Here is a 13808-nt window from a genome sequence, read left to right as displayed (position 1 = left end):
TTAGCATGGGAATTTTTTTTAGTCGTGCATGCCAACTACCAAACAAACATAATGCAAAAAATTATTCTGTCTATGAAGTGCTGGTTGGGGTGGGGTGGGGAATAGAAACAATAATGGTAGAATGATATGCGAGAAGGTAAATAAATCAGCTGAGGATCTCACTCCAATTAATTCAGAACCCTTTATGTACCATAATTCCTATGATACAAATGTATGAATTGAATAGCGATGGAATATAATGACAGTTACATAGGTTTCTGTGAGTTATTCGGGTTTGTTTAGCTTTATGGGCCTTACGTGTTGGCAATATTAATGAGTGTGTATAAACCCAGCGGTTGTGATGTGTTACAGCAATCAGCCACCAGGGGCCTTTTTATAGTGGTATCAAGCACTGGGGCATCATGATGCAGACATGTGGCATGATATCCCTCTTGGTCACATTACCCTGACACTGGGCTACCAGACCACCAGGGCAGTCTGAGAAAATAGTAGTCTTGTAATATATATATATATATATATATATATATATATATATATATATATATATATATATATATATATATATATATATATATATATATATATATATATATATATATATGCACACACACACACACATACATACACCTCCTGAAATGGAAAATAATTTAACGAAAGGAAAATAAATATTTTGCCTTATCATTTCCCATTATTAATTTTATGTCTTGGCCTGTGCACTTTATATATAGGGACTAATACTGATTTTAATTTTAATGATAAAAATACATTTGATAATTGTGATAAGGTAATTGTGAGAAGACAGTAGATATACAATCTAGGACGGAAACAGAAGTCAAATAAAATAATTTCTTTTGATTCAATTATTTCCCTATTTGAAGAAATGAATTGTGGATGCTTAGAATTATGACAATGTGTGGCCTAACAGTATGGTCTTATGTACATGCAAGTAATAAAAGAAATACTGTATGATGTTAAATGTTTTATTAATTTTGTTTATTTCACACAGAAACGTTAAAGACCACAACATCTGAATACAAAATGAATTTGAAATCATGCAATGAAAAAGACAAAGTCATTTTTTCATTTCTTTCCTTAATACTTATTACAAGGCCTCTTAACATGTGAAACAAGTCTTTATTTAAATGCAAAAACTCAAGCACCAAAAATGCAACTTCTTAGTATTTAAATTTTAATTATAGTTACAACGAAATTAATGGTGTTTACAAATCACAATATAACTTATACACTCGTCAGAAGCTGTCCAGGTGTGTAAATTCCTGAAAAACATTTGGGACACAATGGGGTCAATGGAGGTGGGAGACTGGTAAAAAGATTTTGAAAAGCAGGACATCTTTTATGTACAGCATCTTACCTATCTGAAAACATTATTAAAGCATATACTGAATAAAATGGTAGCAAATTATGAAGAATGCAGTACAACTTGTCATTCATTTAAATCACTGTTGTAGACCTAAAGGACAGACATGGTAGGCATTTGTAGGCTGGGGAAAAGCCTTTCAGTGTCCAGGGAAGCCAAATAATTGTGGCTGTGACAAAAACCAATTCTAAATATTTCTAATGGTAAAATTGGAGTACAGCTTCTGCATTTATTGGGTATACATTTTTTAAAGCTTAATTCCTCAAGTATTCATTTGCAAACACTCAGTGTAACTCTTACTACATTACTGTGTAGAGATTTAAAGTCTATAAAGCAATTAAAAGCCAAATACTGTATCCTTACTGAAAAGAAAATTTACACTTACAAGGAATGTACTTCAGTAATTTTCATCTGCAGCCACATATTTTGTTTGCAGTGGTACATTGTACCATTATTTAAAAAGTTCAGGTGAAACACTTAACATGTATACTGTACTCTTACATTATATAACTGTACAATTTGCAATTGCAAATGACTTGCAGTCACAATTAGAAACTTTCAATGACAATGTTTGGACTGAATACAGAAAATATATACATTTCAAAACATGTTAAACTAGGTAAGTAAATTATGAAACAACAGTGTACATGTTTTATACACAATGGATTTTTGTTACCAAAAGAACAATTTTTCTGGGAAATTCATCAGACTAAATTTTCACCACAAAACATTGGTCATTTGGATGTCGTTTTTCTAGAAAATCAATAAATGAAATTTATGGTATCCAAAAGTGGTTTACTGTTGCAAAGGCAACATTCTATCATGCATGTACATATTGTTCACATTGTTACTTGACAGGAGGAACACATCCACTACCCACCGTTTCGTGCCCATAGGCAACTACTTTCTACCCAGATAGCCACCAAAATATTTTATGTGAATACTCTTTGGACAACAATTATTGCCCATGGTTTGATGCCAGTTCATGTTTCATATATTTATGAACATATATACATATTTAGTGCTTTTTCCAATTACTGACACAAGTACAAAATATAAAGCATGCACACATGATAATCTAATTATTTAAATAGTGGAGCTCCCCCACCAAGATTCATTCAATTTTAGCTTATTTACTACATGTTCCATATTTTTAAGCTTTGCGTTTAGGGCTGTTCCATTTGAACATACATAGTACCCAGGGAAGGCAGTTTTAAAAAATATATGTACATTGATTTTACAGATTTCATATTTAAATGATAAGAAAATTCTATGCTGCATCAATGGGTGAGTATCCCACTTTGAAAGTGCCTTCCTGGGTCCCATGTATGATTTAATGGAATAGCAATTAATCTGGCTGCCATCATTTAAGTTTAATCAGCAATCAGAAGTAATCTGTAATATGCTTTTTACATTTCTTTTATGTTTTCAAACCAAGCTGAAATAATAAGCAACATCTTAACCATTACTCAATAACACAATCATGTATAATACAGTTGGAGCAGATGCCTTTGCTAAACAAGAAAGGTAAACAATAATGAAAAGTGGAGCTCTATTAATTGCTCTTGCAACAGAGCAAAATTTTGACATGAGTAAACCAGTACTGCTTTTTAAGAGTAAAATCATGGAAACAGCAGAAAGTGTGGTCAGAAATGTACATCCCTTTCAGTATTACTGTATACTGAGTTAGCAATACAAATAACATGTTTACTAATAATTGGTGATTCTTGATAATTTGTGCTGTTGGAGACTGATGAATTTTGCTTGTGCTCTGACAGACGAGGCAGAAGTTGCATTCTCTGTGTAAATCTGCAATCTGTAGCAGGTACATGGATTTCAGTGAAGCATAACCTTGTTCTTCTCAATCATGAGAATGACATTCATCACTGGATCTGAAAGATAAACCTACAATATTTAATGACAAATAATGCACTTAGCAGCTAGAAGGAATCATTAATCCATAAGCAACTTTCACTGTATTACTTGCAATAGTTCCAAGACAGATAAATACATTTTCAAAGAATTCGTGAACTTGAAAGTTTTAGCACATGTTTATCCACTAGGGTCCATATTTGGAGGGTCTTTTATACGTAGGGGTAATTTTACAATTAATACTATGGACAACATAAGTATGTCACAAACAGTTTCACCTCCTATAAAGAAAAGGAAAGTTAAATACGATAGTGACACAGATCTCTAATTACCAATGAATAATCTAAAGCAAGATATTACTCTTCGTTACAGCTTGTACTAAGTATAACTACAGTAGAGCTGAGTAGCCAGTATCGTTTCATTATTTACAATATAACTTTTCAAAATTGAAACTGATGAAAATGAAAGTTTCTTGTAATAAATATTACTTATTTATTGTCAATTTCATATAACATCCATATATTAAATGTGATAATACCTGTCAAATTACTATGTGACGTTTTATGTTATTTTTCTTTGCTCATGCTAATAACCTGTGTAATTGGGATGCAGTGGTCACACCACAGCCTTCATTAACATATTTGCATTAATGAGCCACATGTAAACATTTGCACATGAACTATATTACACTAGTGAAGAGTGGCCAGTGGTCTAAAGCGTTCTCCATTACGGATCACTGCCATCTCACCTCTGTCTGCGTGGGTTCGAGTCTCGGATTCAGCCAATGTGGGTATGTGAGAAAGCTTGTCAGTAGCTTCTCGTGGGTCGGTGGTTCTTTCTACGGGTTTTCCCTGGATCTTCCTCCACCATTAATACTGGCCACCATGTATAGCCTATCGTGTGCTGAAAAATGGCGTTAAACCCTACAACAACAACAACAACAAGACTAGTGAAGAGTTCTTTTTGCTTTAAAGGAAAATATTGGGTGAGATAAATAATATACGTTGGGGTTTGTACTCCCCCATGTAACCCCTTGACTGCGATTTACATGTCTTGGTTAAAACCATAGCATAGATTTTATATGTATTTCCCAGAAAGGAGGACTGGACAGGTGAAAATAATGAGAACGAAGTAAGAATTATTTTATTTAGCAAACAGAAAATGAATTTCTTTTTTTTTCTGAATTTCTATGAAGGAATGAATCAATTTAAAAGATTTTTTCCATATCATTCTAGAATAGCTTTCCTTTTAAAAATATCATAATATATTTAAAAAGGTTATGGCAATTAACATTGAAGTGGAAGTGTTACTATTAGGAATTGTTATGTTAATATATTTAGGTGTGGATCTCATCAAGAAAAGGAAAAACATTTTTTGCTGTAGCATAATTGCAGCAACTTTTTTCTTCACTTTTGGAAACATTTTGGTGAAATCTCTAACAGTTATAGAGCTTAGTGAACTGCATCAATGTTTGTTGAAAAATCAATTTTATGCTGCCAAATAATAATATAAACATCATGAAATAAATATATCACTCTTTAAATGACTAGCAAACAATTCATACAGTGACAATAGTATTAATATTTGTACATAAGAGCATGGAAGCATTATGGAAGTTTCACTTACATTTAGCTATGCAACTCAATCAACAGTTTGTTATTCATAAATACTTATATCTACCATATTTACCATACATGTTGAGACACCATAAATTAATTCTGAATGTACATTTTTGTGCACTGTATGTTCTGGGACACATTGTTTCTTTTCCAGTCTTAAGTTGTAGGCACGTTTTAAATCATTTGAAAATTACATGTCGGAAAATGCACTCCAACTTAAAGTTTTATTTAATAAATTATAAAACTGTACTTTTGTTTAATCCATTGCAGCATCATCTCAACAACCCAACCCTTCTCCTGCACATATATGATCCATTCCTTCAATGCATGAATATCTTTTTAGTTTTGTCATACAGTGAAAATGTATTGTTGGAGACAACACATCTAATTTAGCGGAAACTGCATGGACTAAAGTCATTTTATTTAAGATCTTCACCAGTCATGCTAATTCTCACACTTTCAGCCACCATTTTATTGACAGTCCATCCAGGAATGAGATCAGACCACACTGGAATTTTATCCATGTTAATGATCATATTGTCTGCAAAATCATCTACTCTTCTGGGCTTCATGAATTCATCAAATGATTTTATTTTCTCCAAATCATCTAGGTGACCCTGGATCATCGATGTCCATGCATGAAGTACTATATTATGTCACTTTAAGAATTGTTTCATTATTTCAATTTATGTCCAAAATTTCTGTGAAAACTGGTCAAATAGAAGCAAAGTAGTTTCCTTATGTGGGCCGACTCTGTGTGTGTGTGTGTGTGTGTGTGTGTATGGATGCATATATATATATATATATATATATATATATATATATATATATATATATATATATATATATATATATATATATATATATATATATATATATATATCAGAACACTTAAAAGAATCCAAAATCGGCTTGGTTTGAAAAAAATAACCTTTATATTGATATCCTTTAAAAAATAATCGGCTTAAAAGTATCCAAAGTTGGCTTCCAAGGTCAGCTTGCTTTGCAACAAAAAAATCACCTTTGTCTTCAATATTCTGCTGGCAAAATTATGATTTGATTTGAATTTTTTAAAACAAGTTTTCAGTCATATCGCTACAATGTCTGCAATGTGGCAGTTTATAGTGATGTCTAACACTGGGGCATCATGCCGCAGACATGTAGCATGATGTCCCACCCAGTCACATTATTCTGACACCAGGCCGACCAGTCCTAACACTAACCTCTTAATGCTGAGCGCCAAGCGAGGCAGGAACTGGATATAATACAATCTTGGTTATTTTGCACATAACACTGTCTCATGGGTGAATGGCACATGCCTTCAAGCAATTATTCATGTCTCTGCTGCATATTTGGAGTGTGTGGATACATTTTCTTTAATGCTCATGATGGAAAAAAGAGAGGAATAAGTGATAATAATACAATGTTAATTGATAACAATACAATGTTAATTTCGTTCATTTTATTATCAAATAAGTGTTATGTTTATCAATTTTAATGCAACATGGGGGTACAAATTAAACACAAATTTATTTCATTTTTTTAAGTCTTGGAACATATGACCTAGGTGTAAAAAAAGTTTCACCATAAGTTCTAGTACATGAAAAAATTTGTGTCCAATATATACAGTTATTATTAATAGGCAAGTAGCACTAATGTATAGTAATAATGATAGACAATGAAGCCTCTGCACTAACAATAATGTATATGTTCAAAATAGATCATCCATTTATTAGAACCACCACAATTTTCTCTCTAAAATGCTGCGAAATGTAGTAGATTGTTCATATGTTAGTTTAATTATCTGATTATATAATACAGAGAAAAAAGTATCTCATAAATATATACCTTGAAATGAAGCAACGTTGAACACTGATAAACTGAACTAATTTATTTCAGCAGCTTAAACTATAAAAATTGATGTTAAAAAAGTAAACTAAATCATGCTATTGAGACAAATGATGCCTCCAACTTGCACAATCTAAATTCAGATCAAAACTTCCTTTAACTGCATTCAAATACATGAAATTGGAGTATTATCCATACAACTGAACCGGAATGATTGCAGTGAAAGTGTGTACGTGCTCAAGAAACAAAAATCTTAACATCCAAATCAACATTTCGTCGGGGGGCCCCTGAGTGGCCGAGCGTTTCTAAAGCACTCTCTGTTACAGATCACTGCCATCTCACCTCTGTCTGCGTGGGTTCAAGTCTCAGATTCGGCCAATGTGGGTATGTGAGAAAGTTTGCCAGTAGCTTCTCGAGGGTCGGTGGTTCTTTCCGGGGATTTTCCGGGTTCTTCCTCCACCATTAATACTGGCCGCCATGTATAGCCTATCATGTGCTGAAAAATGGCGTTAAACCCTACAACAACAACGTCAACAACATTTGTCATTCTGATTAACTTACCCAAAAAATCTAATGTAATCTGGTAACGCAGCATTTCCCTTTACCTTTGCTGATGTAATCCTTCTGGAATTGCCCACTGCCTTTATTGGATCACTGTACAAATGAAATAAAAAGAAACATTTTGCATTAGATGTCTGAACACCTTGTATACCGCTGATGGAAACAAAAAGGAATCAAAACATACCCATCTTACATAATTTATTTCGCCAACAGAAAGCAGAGGTCACATTTAATTGCATAAAGGGGTACCAAGTCTATTTGTAACTATCAGAAAATCTAGGTGATTAATATTTACATCTGAGTTAACATTAAGTCAGTACTCAGAATTTAGTCCCTACCTTTCTTAACGTATACCCCCCTCCTGCTGGCTCAAGAGTGTAATCATATTGCTTGTTTATTGACTGGTGTGTGTGTGTGTGACTTGGATTTCTAACGTAGCTTTAACAATTTTTTAGTCATATCGCTACAATGTCTGCAGTGTTGCAGTTTAAAGTGATGTCTAGCACTGGGGCATCATGACACAGACATGTAACATGATGTCCCACCCAGTCACATTATCCTGACACCAGCATACCAGTCCTAACATTAACCTCCTAATGCTGAGCGCCAAGCGAGGCAGCTGTTAGTACCAGTTTTGTAAATCTTTGGTATGACTCGGCTGGGGATCGAACACACGACCTCCCGCATCCGAGGCGGACGCTCTAACCACTAGGCCACCAATGCGGTTTGTTTACTGACTGGAAGGCATTTTAGTTACTCTTTGTAACAGTGTCGCTTTAGTACAGTTGTCTAAGTTAGAAGCTGTGCACAGTCAGGGATAAAACATCTTTTTGAATCAAAGCTGTGTTGCTACATGAAGTTTTATCACAATACTTTGTGCTTTGATTTCATCTGGGACTTGTTCCAATATTATCTATTTCTAAGCTTTCTGGACATAGGACGAAAGAGTTCTTTGTCTCTGGTAGAATTAACACATGATATATTTTCTTGACTGGCAATTGTAGATTATTTGTTAGATGTTAATATTTTGGGATACATCATACAAAGTTGTTTTTCAGTTTGGCCAGTGCCTGTGAACTCTCTCTCTCTCTCTGTACTTATTACCTACAATGTGAAGTTGCTTTCACTCCGAACTTTAGGGAAAGGTTTGCTCTACTTGTGATACAGAGACTATCAATATACTAGAACAGCAGTAGTTAAAAGCAATAGCGGTTTATAAACATTCAAACTCATCAGCTTACCCATCATGTAAAGCTGAGTATTAAATGATACTAAATCATCACTACGAATATCCCACCCAATAAAGATTAAAATTAATACTGCACATAACAATACAATACGTGTGCAATAACTTATATTTACATGCGAACAATTCAAAGTGAAATATCTAAAACATAATGGAATTAATGTGTTTAATCTAGAAAAAATATTAATTGCTGCTCACAGAAGGTGAAACCATTCAGTGTATTGAAGGAATCACAAAAATATTGCCCATTTTTCATGTTAATGTTAAAAATAATACATAATTCAAAATGCCGATCCATAGCTTAAGGAACGGAAAATGTACCATTTTTTATGACAACTTAAAATGTTTCCACTCTATTACAAAATAAATAATATTTCCCTTTCACACATTAATGTATAGCATATATGTTATGAGATGTGGCAGACAACTTTAGATAGCGTTTTATGTCTCATGCAGAATATGGGATAGTCAGTCACACCCATACTTCTAGTATGGATGCTTATACGAATCATCTATGATATATCAAATGGAAAATATACCTTTGTAGCATCACATTTCTCAGCTTGTCCTTAGCCGCTGACTCATCTACACACCTTTATCAGAGGAATGGTCATGTGAACATCTTTTCGACTATCAGGTGACAAGGCCCATTTGTAAAAGTCCATATAATTACCAAAATCAGCCGAAATATACACTAATCTGCAAACAAAGTTAACAAAAAAAAAGAGAAAAAAGTTACAATGAAGAATTATATTTCAAGCACAAATGAACTATAACGACATTATGGTCAGCTGTTAAAACATTTCATCGATCCAACAACTTTACCCATGAACAGTTACGCTGGCAATAATAATATTCTGATAATGATGTTAAGGGTTGTCCATAAAGCACGTATGCAAACAATTGGTGATTTTTTACCCCCTTTCCAATTAGTCATTGCAAATCATACATTTTGTATCCACCCTTGTGTAAGTACATTGCTGAGTTACCACCCCCTTTCCAAGAACAGATGGGATAATTGAATTTTAAAAGATGAAGTTATTAGTAGTCATTAAAAATAAGCAGTGGTTTAAATTAATACCATGTAAAACAAACTTTGAAAATGAAAGTAGGAAAGTATTTTTGTAAGGTGTGTGCAATCATGTGACATTTCATGATGGCTTAGAATGAGTAATTAATTTAAGACACGCTTCTGAATCTCACTTTTATAAAAGTGAAGGACAATAGGTGTCAAAAAGGCAATCAATGTGTCTATCCAAGTACAATACTGTCCCAGTCTGGCAAGGTATGGCTTCACAAATTCGCATGAGGCACCAGGGTCTGGAATGCATAATATGTCGGCATCATGATATAAAATAACTGGTTATGCCAGAAAATGAAGAGGAAAAAATGTCTTCTGCAAAGTGCACCATGTGCAATAAAACTACAACATATCACACTTCATAATTTTAAGCAGATATAGACTCTGACTGACATGGCATATCAGCCACTTTGCATCCAACTCATCTGCTAGTCATGTTTCTGACTTGACTAGTCTTCATAAACATCACAGTTATCAAAGAATATTGACCCTATCGCTGCAGGACATACTTAGCAGTTACCCTGCCACATACACAGGCTAATGCTTTTTGAATTTTTTTCAACACCTCCCACCTCCACTCAATGAATACATACTTTATGCTCGACCTATTAGTGTCACAGAAAAAATAAAGTGACAGAATGAACTAATCATGTCACTATCACAAAATTTACCAGTACATACATTATATAATATACAGGTGACCGCCCCGGTGGCCTAGTGGTTAGAGCGTCCGCCTCGGATGTGGAAGGTCGTGGATTCAAACCACAACTGAGTCATACCAAAGACTTCAAAAAATGGTAATAACAGCTGCCTTGCTTGGTGCTCAGTATCAAGAGGTTATTGTTAGGACTGGTCAGCCTGGTGTCAGGATAATGTGACTGGGTCGAAGATGATGCTGCATGTCCGGGGAATGATAAACCAGTGCTAGAAATCACTATAAGCTGCCACTGCAGACATTATAGTGATATGACTTAATTGTTTTAAAGCTATGTTAAAAATCTAAATCACATACTATAATATACAGGCAAATGTACATTTATATGGACATGTTATTCGTAAAACTCGAACAGTACTGGTTGTTATTGTTACCAGATATGGATATGCACTGACAAAGTTATCATTCAACTTAATGCATCTGTTGAACAGACTTCTGATGTTAATGATCAGCTGACTGTAAAATATCAATATGATTACCATCAAGGTTGTAAAATGTTTGTTTTAGGAGATTTTTGGATGGATTTTGGTACGCATAGGATATGGGAAGATATGGACCAGTATATAGACACAGCAAAAGTCTTTACAACTACTAAGGTAACATACATCTGAGTGATGAACCTGCATAATGTATATTTATCATTTAAGCAGACCAAAAATGTCTTAAAACTTGTGTAGTTATGTCGCAAAATTTATGAGACTCATTCAATTCAGTTTTTGATTTAAACTGATTCAAAATTCGAATTATTTCTTTCCTTTTGTTTCGATTTTGTTATCTACTATACATGAATGCTTTGATATTTCAGGTCATAAAGTCTGCAATCAGCAAAATAAGTTAATAAAAACAAGACCCTCAAGATATAATTTAAGTCTGTTGTTGTTTGTATTAAAATGAATTTATTTTCCACTATAAATCAGATGGCTGTGGGAAACAAACGATAAACAGACGTTATGTACAGTCCTAGTTGTGAAAGGGGAGTTACTCTGATATTGCAGTAAGACCAGCAACACAACAATAATCTGTATTAATGTTGGAAATTTAATGTATCATTGTGTTGCACAAAGTGTAATCAACTTGAAAAATGGATGCTACTTCTATGGCACTCATTATGCCACCTGTGCCCTACAGCAACATAAACTTATAAGAAAGAATTAAAGAAATGCATTTGTAAATAACCACCCACGATGACTGGAGTTGCTCTGTGATTGTTGCTGAGAATGAACAATCAATATGAGGGTGAAAGTACATATCAACCTAAGACTGTTTGAACAACAACCGGTGTTCCAATGAAAAGTAATAAATCGTGTACAATGCAGCTTTCAAGTCAATGCCTGTTAAATGCGAAAGCCACCAAAAAACGACATTAACATGCGTCACATTTTGATTCTTATTTGCTACCATAGCTTCGATTTCCTAGTTCTTGACCATCACAGTAATCATATGGTCTAACTCTTGTATAACATTATCAGACAACAAATAGGCAAAACATTTTGTTAAAGTGATAGAAATTTTAAGAAGATATTGATTCTATCTGAGAACACAGGTTAAGGATATTATTTTGAAACAGCAGTATTCATGGGTTTACTTATCAAATAGTGTACGCGTCAGCAATCTTGACATTTTCCCAAAATAAACTGGTGATTTAGAACTAGTAACCTATGGTCATGTGGTATATATAAGTACACAATATGTGGTGCAATAGATGAAATAAATATCGAAAAGTTCAAATATCGAGATACCACAGAACCAGTATCATCGGAAGCTAGGCCACATCATATTGTTTTCTCCACAGTGGCTCGTATCGTTACTTACAACTGACCTGTCATACATGTACTATTATACGATATTTATATTGTCCAAATATCAAAAATGGGGAGGCAAGGGTCAGAGGAAACTCGGACTAATGTACTATATAATAGCTACAATATAGCACATGTATGACAGGACCATTGTAAACAACGATCCGAGCCCCTGTGGGTTTTTCAATGATTTTTTAATAACGGTAATAAACTTAGAAGTGTCTTAATCGGAAAGAAATGTAATTGCCAGTACCCAAATAAAATGTAACTTATTTCTTAGTAACGCTGTCAGTATACATACTACCACGAGTCCTGCCGTGCAGATAAAATAATGCGATCTTATTACTAAACCACGAAAACCGATAACGGTCATAAATGGGTATGAGGCGTACTGTTTCGTTTAATTTCAGTTCTAATTTAAAAACGTGTCTATTGAAAAATATAAACGTACAAAGAATTCATAGATACGGTCATAATAATAATAATAATAATAATAATAATAATAATAAAACTAAAACTACTAGCGAAATAACCTTGCAATTCAACAAATCCACGAAAATTGATGACGCCACCAATGGCGGTCTAATTTCAAATAGTACCTAAAAAATTGTAATAGTAAACAAAATAAAATGCAATTACCAGCTCTGAAATGAAACGTACAATGAATTATTAGTAACGGTTAAAGTATATACACTACCGGTCTGATAACATAATACTAAATTGCTAGCATTACAAGTCTCCACGTCAATGCTATTTTCTAAAAACCACAATGTCCAATGAAAACCATCGTTTCAACAAAGTCATTTGCATATTTGCATAAATGAATATTTAATGACTGGTAGGATGTCTCCATTATCCCAAGTGTTACTACCGGAAAACCGTAACCCTAACCCTGTCACAAGAACACAGTTTTCTCACAAATGACTCAACTGATTTTCATCAGCTTATATCACTGGATTCATCTCCTCAATATGCATTTTTACACTATAAATTCTCTACTTGATTATTTCGATTCAAGTCTCTCTGCTTTTACCCCAGTACATAGTTGTTTTTTAAAAAAATATCAAAAAAGGTGCAAAATACTCTTTATTTTGTCAATGAAAACCTATCAGTGAGTACTTATCTTCTATGCGCGGCATACTTCACAGCCTTCTGGTTATATCAAGGATTAAATAAAAATGACTTCTCTGTTACAACATTTTCTATATGTCAAACCCTAAGTACATTGTTGAGTTCATCGTGTATACACACTTTCCAGACACTTGCACTCATCTCCTGTATTCATATCATCATTATTCCCAATGTTAGAAAAAATACATTGGAAAGCATCCTTATGATTACCAGGGCCCAAATTTATGGAATAGTCTGCCTCTTCAACTTAATCATAATGTACCTGCAACACAATTCAAGAAAGCTCAGAAAACTTACCTTTTCTGCAGTGAATCGACTTGTGCTATTTTTCACCTGTATTCTTTTTTTAATGCATTTTTGTCACAGTATGTGGTATTTTCCATTGATACATTTATCCAGACTAAAAAAATACTTGGATTTCAATTATTATCATTAGTAGTAGTAGTACATGTGCATGCTAGTTACCTCTGTCTGTGTAGGTTTGAATCTCGGATTCAGCCAATGTGGGTATGAGAGAAAGCTTGCAGTAGTTTTTTCTTGGGTTAGTGGTTCTTTCCA

The 13808-nt window shown here is 33.8% G+C and overlaps 1 long non-coding RNA gene across 4 annotated transcripts; it reads right to left on the bottom strand.

Annotated features, from left to right (window-relative positions):
• Positions 1-966: 966 nt before the first annotated feature.
• LOC149782300 (uncharacterized) lies at positions 967-12884 on the bottom strand. 4 transcript variants are annotated; one of them, XR_016414305.1, is made up of 5 exons: positions 12759-12809; positions 10287-10552; positions 9064-9223; positions 7279-7371; positions 967-3270 (listed from the first exon to the last, which is right to left on the bottom strand). It is a non-coding gene; the product is annotated as an uncharacterized LOC149782300 (long non-coding RNA). The 4 variants fall into 4 exon arrangements; XR_016414307.1 differs by lacking the exons at positions 10287-10552; positions 12759-12809 and adding an exon at positions 12817-12884; XR_016414306.1 differs by lacking the exon at positions 10287-10552 and having other exon boundaries at positions 12759-12854.
• Between the last annotated feature and the right edge of the window lie 924 nt (positions 12885-13808).

The sequence above is a fragment of the Sinohyriopsis cumingii genome, chromosome 15 (assembly GCF_028554795.1).
Source record: "Sinohyriopsis cumingii isolate HCF-2022 chromosome 15, ASM2855479v2, whole genome shotgun sequence".
Lineage (NCBI taxonomy): Eukaryota > Metazoa > Mollusca > Bivalvia > Unionida > Unionidae > Sinohyriopsis > Sinohyriopsis cumingii.
Note: the sequence above shows the minus strand (reverse complement) of the source record. Positions and strands in the feature narration are given on the sequence as shown.